General features: G+C 40.4%; 1 long non-coding RNA gene across 1 annotated transcript; it reads left to right on the top strand.

The window, feature by feature from the left end:
- The first annotated feature begins 92 nt into the window (after positions 1-92).
- Positions 93-3,079, top strand: LOC113633619 (uncharacterized). Its single transcript, XR_003438272.1, has 2 exons — positions 93-1,499; positions 2,180-3,079. It is a non-coding gene; the product is annotated as an uncharacterized LOC113633619 (long non-coding RNA).
- Positions 3,080-8,049: the final 4,970 nt, after the last annotated feature.

Below are 8,049 nucleotides of genomic sequence, written 5' to 3'. Positions count from 1 at the left end.
ACGCTTGATAAGGCCCGGGCTCCACCCTCTCTTTCCAATTGGTGATAGGATTCGCAACTCCGCCTCGTGCTCCTTCCCTGTTTTCCATTGGTTCTATACCGACAACCGGGCCCCCTTTTGCTTTGTTAGTATTGGCCAAGAGCTACAGAAAGCAAGCCACTCTGCCTGTCTCCCATTGGTGGAACCTTCCTACACCGCCCAGCTACGATGACGTCACCTTTCCCCAGGCCAGCGAGCCCTGAATGGCTGGTGGTCAGCGGCTCGGCTACTCCTCGCGGGATCTGGCATGGGCCGTCAGGGCTGACCCGGGCGCAGACCGGCGCTGATTCACCGGCTGCCGCCGGGCTCGGCTCCACCCGACCCCACCTCGGACCTGTTGCCGGGACCTGTCTCTGGGGAAAAGTTCCGGGGACCTGCTGGGCGTCCCTCGAGTGGAAGCTGGCACCGCGCGTCACCTGGGCGCTCTGCCCCGCTCGGGTTCGGGGCTGGATCCCTGGGCCTGCCGGCCGAGACCCGGAGGTTACAGGCTTCCCGAGGTCGAGGGCCCAGCCGCGAAATCTCTCCGAAGGGAGAGCGGCAGACAGCCCGACGGTAGGGCGGTGGGCCTGGGGCTCCGCCGAGCGCCACGTGGCTGAGGGGCTCGGGGGAAAAGCCTGTCTCCTGTCCAGTGTTCGCCGCCGCCCAGCGTTTTTTTCTCTCCTCAGAAAGCGCTGGAGTAGGGAGGCTGTATACAGAGCTGAGCTCTCCAAAGGCACTAGGCACTAACCCCGCCCCAAGTGCTGGCGAATTACTCCCTCACGCGACTGGGTTTTAAAAGCTCAGAAACTTCCTGTACCTACAGATTGGCGTTGAATTCTGAGATTCTTTGACATAAATCTCTTTCGGGGTCTTTCCTTCCCTTTTAATTCTAGAGGAGAACACTCAAAAAGAATCCTTCCTTTTCAAGACGGCTATGAATGGTGTTTGTGTGGTACCAATATAAATGTACATAGACAGAACTAAAAACTTTATTTAGGAATTGTTCCCTAAGCTATCTCAAGACCCAAGTTACTCTGTTAATATACTGACATCTTCATTTTAAGAAACGGAAATAAAACTCTTCGTAAATTGAGAGTCCTGAATATAGAAATGAGTAAAGCATGAACATATTTAACAAAGCTTTTTAGAAAAGTTTATTGTTGCCAATATGTGAAAACAATAGCCTGTCAGGTAACTTACCTACATTATTGCTAATCCTCAATATAACCCCATTAGATAGGTTAATTATCTACATTTTGCACATGAGGAAACTGATGCCCAAGAAGCTAAATGACTTTCCTAGACATCCATTCAGCCAGAAATGGAAACTGAACCTAGATCTGTTTCACTCAGAGCCCATGGTGTCAATGCTCCAGTTGGTAGCTGTTCTAAAAACAAGACAACTAAGAGACGGATTTCCATATGAGTCACAAACAATGACACTCAAACACTGGGGAAAAACAAAGAAACACATTACGATGGTAAGTTTTTAAATGTGTTCTTTTTAATGGTTGACAAATCCATTAAAATTAAATAAACTCAACAGAATTAATACGTAGAATAAATGCAGTAAACCAGGCCTGACATACAGAACACATATTTTCTGGTTTTAATGGTTAATTGGACCTAAAAGGTGATTCTTTATGAAAACTAATAAATATTCACCTTTACCACTGAAGATAAAGGTTTTCAAGAAAGCACAAAAAAGCTAGAAGAATGGGGATATAAGTTTTAAAGAGTATGTTTTAACTGCAAGTTATCTGTAAAACAAATTTGAAAATCATAGTGAAATGAATACAATTCTAAAGTGCCCAAACTGACAGTAAAAACACTTTGATTTCATTACCTTAATTTTGGATTTTGTATACTTCTATATTTTCTCTTTGATTTTATTATGAACACTCAGACTCTCTTTACTCTTTCCCTTACCCTCAACTCTTTTTTTTAAACCCAGTCTTATTTCAAAGTCATGATCCTTCCCCTAGAATTGCCCTGACTGAAAATCACACTTATACAAAATTAAAAAAGTTTGAAATCTGAGATATGGCAAGGAACCATTTAAACACCAACAGGTCTATCTTAAACTCCAAACAAAAATACTAAGTTATATAACAATCAGAGAATTAGACTAAAGAATGGACCCCTTTCTGTTCCTTGGCAGTGGTGGAAGACAAGATCAGTAAGCCAGCAATACCAACCAGGAATTAGTATCATGAAGAACTCCAAAGGGCATTTGGTGCCATCTACTGGACATCAAGCAGTAAGTATAAAACAAAGGGTTTTTTCTTGTTTTTCTGGAAATTATTTTACACAAATACATTACAATGACCAGTTAAATAAGATAATCTGAAAGTACACATTTTGAAAAAAGAAATGAAATCCTAAAACAAAGTAGAAGTGGTGACTCCCAGCATCTAGCACTTCAAAGGCATTACATAAGCACTGACAGATAGGCACAACCCCCAAAATAAGAATTCGAAATTCCAGAATGTTTGAACCTGAATTTTATGACCAGAATTTTAAATAAAAAGCTATCTGTAATAAGATAAACGTAGGCTGACAATGGTTTATATCTTTGATCAGGCATCAAGCTAAACTAATAGAACTGGGGAGTAAAAGAAAAAATTGAAAATGGGAACCACAAAAGATTATACTTGTCAGATAATCTTTACTACATATTTTAGAAAGCCCCAGTTTCCTTCCTCTGAGGGGTTTATACTCCAGGTGGGTATAGGACAGTATGTAAATGCCGGTGCTGAGGGGAAGGTTCATTAAATGCAACAGGAGCTCTGCCAGAGAGGTGCATTTCAGTGAGTACCTCAGAGTGGCAGGGAAGACAACTGTTGATATTATATAACTGTCTAAAAAGTTCCAAAACTGCTGAATTAAAAAACACTATTTATAACTGAGTTTGACATAGTTAACCACTATGACATTAAAATGAATTCTGTTTTATAAGTTTTTGAGGAATTGATTTTATTCTTCGAAGTGTAAAAATCAGAACTGTAATTTTCTGCTTTAATATCAGTCCCTTTCTTTGTGGCTACTTTGGACACTCAAATATCATGATACCCAATATCAGAAAATTAAAATTTAAAAACCTTTAAAAACACTGCTTTGCAAAAGTTAGTTATTCCACAAATATTTGCTACTTTAAAAATAGAGCAATGGCTAGACAGGGGTACATACATTACACTGAACACTATGTAGCAGTTAAAAAAAAAGGTAGAGGTACATACGTTGGTATGGAAACATCCCCAAGGCAGTGCTGAGTAAATAAGTTGTAAAATGATCCCTAAAGCATATTATTTGTGTTAAAAAAAAAAAAGGCGGCCAAACTGTGTATTTTCCTCATTTCCAACACTAACTCTGTTACATACATACATGCATAAGATCTGGAAGTAAACACCACAAAGGATTCACAGTGAACCAGGGCTGTGCAAAACAGATTTAGCTGTCATAATGTTTTAAAATTTTTATAGGAAAAATGTATTCATTTCTGAGTTGGGGAACTAAAGGTTAACTTAGAAACCAAGGGAAGTGGAGTGAAGTAAGTCAGACAGAGAAAGACAAATATCATATGGTATCGCTTATATGTGGAATCAAATGAACCTATTTATAAAACAGAAATAGAGTCACAGATATAGAAAACACACTTACGGTTACCAAGGGGGAGAGGGGGGAGGGATAAACTGGGAGATTGGGATTGACGTATACATACTACTATATATAAAACAGATAACTAATAAGAACCTACTGTATAGCCCAGGGAACTCTACTCAGTACTCTGTAATGACCTATATGGGAATAGAATCTAAAAGAGTGGATATTTGTATATGTATGACTGATTCACTTTGCTGTATCAGTACAGCAGAAACTAACACAACATTGTAAATCAACTATACTCCAATAAAAATTAATTTAAAAAAAACACCAAGGGAAGTGGTTAAGTGAAAAAAGTTTACTGAACTATATTCATGAATTCAACAGATATTTATTGAGTGCTTTGCTCTGTGCCAGGCACTGTGTGGTGCCGGGGCTACAGCAGCAAACAAGACAGAAGCGCTACTCCTGAAAGTTCAAAGTCTAGTGGAAGAACCAGACAGTAACAGGTGAATATAGAGTGTGTCAGGCCGTGATAAGCTATAAGGAAAAGGAAACTTTGCAGAGCATGTGGAGAAACTGGAACCCTCATACATTGCTGGTGGGAATGTAAAAGAATGCCGTTGCTTTGGAAAACAGTTTTGACAGTGCCTCAAAAAGTTAAACATAGAGTTACTGTATGACCCAGTAGTGCCTCTCCTAGTTATATACCCAAGAAAGTTGAAAACATATGTTCATACAAAAACTTGTATATGAATGTTCATAGTGGCACTATTCGTAATAGCCAAGAAGTGGAACAACCCAAATGCCCATCAACTGATGACTTATAAATAAAAATGTGGGGACTTCCCTGTGGCGCAGTGGTTAAGAATCCGCCTGCCAATGTAGGGGTCACGGGTTCGAGCCCTGGTCCGGGAAGATCCCACATGCCGCGGAGCAACTAAGCCCATGCGCCACAACTACTGAGCCTGCGCTCTAGAGCGCGCGTGCCACAACTACGGAGCCGGTGCACCTAGAGCCCGTGCTCTGCAACAAGAGAAGCCACAGCAATGAGAAGCCGGTGTACCACAACAAAGAGTAGCACCCGCTCTCCACAACTAGAGAAAGCCTGCACGCAGCAATGAAGACCCAACGCAGCCAAAATAAATAAAATAATTTTTAAAAAAATATGGTATACCCCCAGAACAGAATATTATAAGCCATAAAAAGGGATGAAGTACTGATATATGCTACAACATAAATGAACCTTGAAAACATTATGCTATGTAAAAGCAGCACAAGAGGTGCTAGACACAAAAGGTCACGTATTTTGTGATTCCATCCATTTGAAATATCCATTTAAATGAAAACGTCCAGAATAGGCACACCTTTAGAGACAGAAAGTACATTTCGTGGTTTCTGGGGTGGAGGGTAGAGGTGGATAGGGAGGGATGAGGAGTGACTTTAATGACTATGGGGTTTCTTTTTAGGATGATAAAAATATTTTAGAATTAGATAGTGGTAATAAATACTTAACTCTGTAAATACACTAAAACCACTGAAATGGTGTACTTTATTTATTTACTTAGTTTTGGCTGTGCCACACGCTGCTTGCAGGATCTTAGTTCCCTGACCAGGGAATGAACCCATGGCCCCTGCAGTGGAAGCACAGAGTCCTAATCACTGGACCGCCAGGGAATTCCCTGAAATGATATACTTTTAAAGGGTGAATTTAATCTCAATTTTTAAACCGCTAAATAAAAAGAGTAAAACAGGGTAAAGGGATAGAGAGGGAAGGGGAAGCTACTATTTTGGACAAGGTGGTTAGGAATGAACTTATTTTGAGCAGTGACCTGAACAACATAACCACGTAAATCTACTAACCATGTAAATCTGAGAGGTGGGGGAGGGGGAGGAGGAACATTCCGGGAAGAAAAGCAAGTTGGAAGACTCTTCAGGTAGATGCATACCTGTTCTCAAGGAACAGCAAGGAGGCTAGCAGCGTGGCTGAGTGCAATAGCAAGGGTGAGGCTGCAGGAAGCCAGGTTCCAAACTATACAGACGTGTAGAACACAGTAAGGATTGGTCTTCACTCTAAATGATAGAAAACCACCAGAGCCAGAAGCAATGTGACCAGATGTACATTTTAAAAGGTTCACTCTGCTGCTAGGTGGAGAATAAACTGAGGCTGAAGAGGGAAGGAAACCTATTAGGGGGTTACTGTAGTAGTCCAGGCAAGAGAGATGTTAGTACAGATGGTGAATAGTAGTCAGAGTCAGTGTACATCAAATCACATCAAATCACAACATACACTTTCAATATCTTAAAATTGTGTGTCAATTATATCACAGTAAATCTGGGGAAAACAGTGGTTGGATTCAAAATACACTCTGATGTTAGAGCCAAAAGGATTTCTAATGAATCAGATGCGGGGCACAGGAGAAAGAGCGGAGTCAAGGATGATCCCCTAAGGATTTTGCTCTGAGCAAAGGTGTAAATGGAGAGGCCACCTGCTGAGATGGGGAAGCCTCAGAGAAGACTGGGCAGGGAAATGAGAATTCAATTCATCTTAAATTTGAGCTGCCTAATAATCCAAGTGCATATACAAGCCTGGAATTCAGTAAAATGGTCAGGCTAGAAATATAAATTTGAGAGCCATGGCAGAAGACGTTTGAAGCTATGTGGATGGACGACTCACCAGAGGGAGATTGGAGAGTCCATGGATTGGGCCCTAGAACACTCTTAGCATTTAGATACTTAGAAGATTTGGCAAAACTTATGTCTTCTGAGAGGCAGTAGCCTGTTAGAGGAAGACAAGGATGCTCCATTTTTCTTATTCTTACAGAATCAGATGATCTGATGGATAAAAGTTCCTTCAAACCAAGACTTCTATTAAGATCAGAGGTGTCTTATCTCTGGATCTTTAAAGATTTCCTCCCGTTCCATTTCTTTGGTGTTAGCTTACGGAGAGTGAACCTATTGACCTACCGGGTATTCTCAGATTATTTCTTTACAAAGTATGCTGCCTTGAGGATCTCAAGTCAAATCTCTACTAAAACCACACTAACATGACAACCCAAAAACCTATCATCTGATTTTGGGCATATTATTTCATCCCAGAAGTTTTAGCTTCCCAATAAGACAACAATTGGGTCTCATTTCTTTAGATGTGCAAAAATGTGGTCAGAAAGTCCTTGTCATAGATAATTTACAGATAGACAGTATTTTGGAGGGTGGGGGTATGAGAATCTATTTAGCTTACCTGGCAAAAAGTCTAAGCAGAATAATCCACCTGCTCGGGGTAGTGACACTTGTGCAATGGGTACTACAAGTTGTGCAGCTGATGCAGCACATTTAAATATTTAAGTACTGAAGCCAGTAGGTAGTGTAAACATTAATCATTTCTGCCTCTAGGTCTGAATAGCCTCAGGTTTCTCATCTGGGAATGGAGATAATAGTACCTGCTCTATCTGATAAGGATTAAATGAACCAAGGTGCTCTGTACACTGTATTATGCAATGCAGTCATACTACTATTATTTTCTTTACAGGGAACTCATTTGCCAGGAAAGCTTTTAGAGACCTACAATAGGTGGTCAAATTTCAGATGCAGTATGGATTTAAAATCCAGCTAGACACTTGTAAAATCATGGACATATAAGAATAGTAATTACATCATTAAAAAAAAATAAATTTATTTATTCGTTTATTTTTGTCTGCATAGGGTCTTTGTTGCGGTGCGCGGGCTTCTCATTGTGGTGGCTTCTCTTGGCGTGGAGCACAGGCTCTAGGCACACAGGTTTCAGTAGTTGTGGCATGCGGGCTCAGTAGTTGTGGCTCATGGGCTCTAGAGCGCAGGCACAGTAGTTGTGGTGCACGGGCTTAGTTGCTCTGCGGCATGTGGGATCCTCCAGGACCAGGGCTCAAACCCGTGTCCCCTGCACTAGCAGCCAGATTCTTAACCACTGTGCCACCAGGGAAGTCCCCACATTATTTTTTTTTTAATACCAAAAGATAAGAAACAACTTGAATGTCCAATTATAGTCCATCCTACAACGAACTATAATTGCTGCCCTTAAAAAATAAGGGGCAATATAAGAAACAATCTTAAGATGTAGTAGTAAATGAAAAACAACAGGTGCAAAATAGTGTGTAGAGTTTGCTCAAATTTGAGTAATAATATACATATATATTATATGCTTGTGTATACATGGAATATCTCTGAAAGGATACACAATTACCTCATCACTATATACCCTTTGTGCTGTCTAAATTGTGTTCCATGTGTTTATATTACTTACTCAAAAAAATACAACACAAAATTTAAAATCTAGCCACAAAGCCTCAAATATCACTGAGATAGAAACAGAATAGGTAATAGTCATTATCTTCAATATAAAAAGAGCTTCCTTCAAATAAGAAAAAGAAAAGCTTGTCAAAAGACAAATGG

This window comes from Aethalodelphis obliquidens, unplaced genomic scaffold (genome assembly GCF_003676395.1).
Source record: "Aethalodelphis obliquidens isolate GAN/ISIS:26980383/991018 unplaced genomic scaffold, ASM367639v1 scaffold40, whole genome shotgun sequence".
In the NCBI taxonomy this organism is placed as follows: domain Eukaryota; kingdom Metazoa; phylum Chordata; class Mammalia; order Artiodactyla; family Delphinidae; genus Aethalodelphis; species Aethalodelphis obliquidens.
Note: the sequence above shows the minus strand (reverse complement) of the source record. Positions and strands in the feature narration are given on the sequence as shown.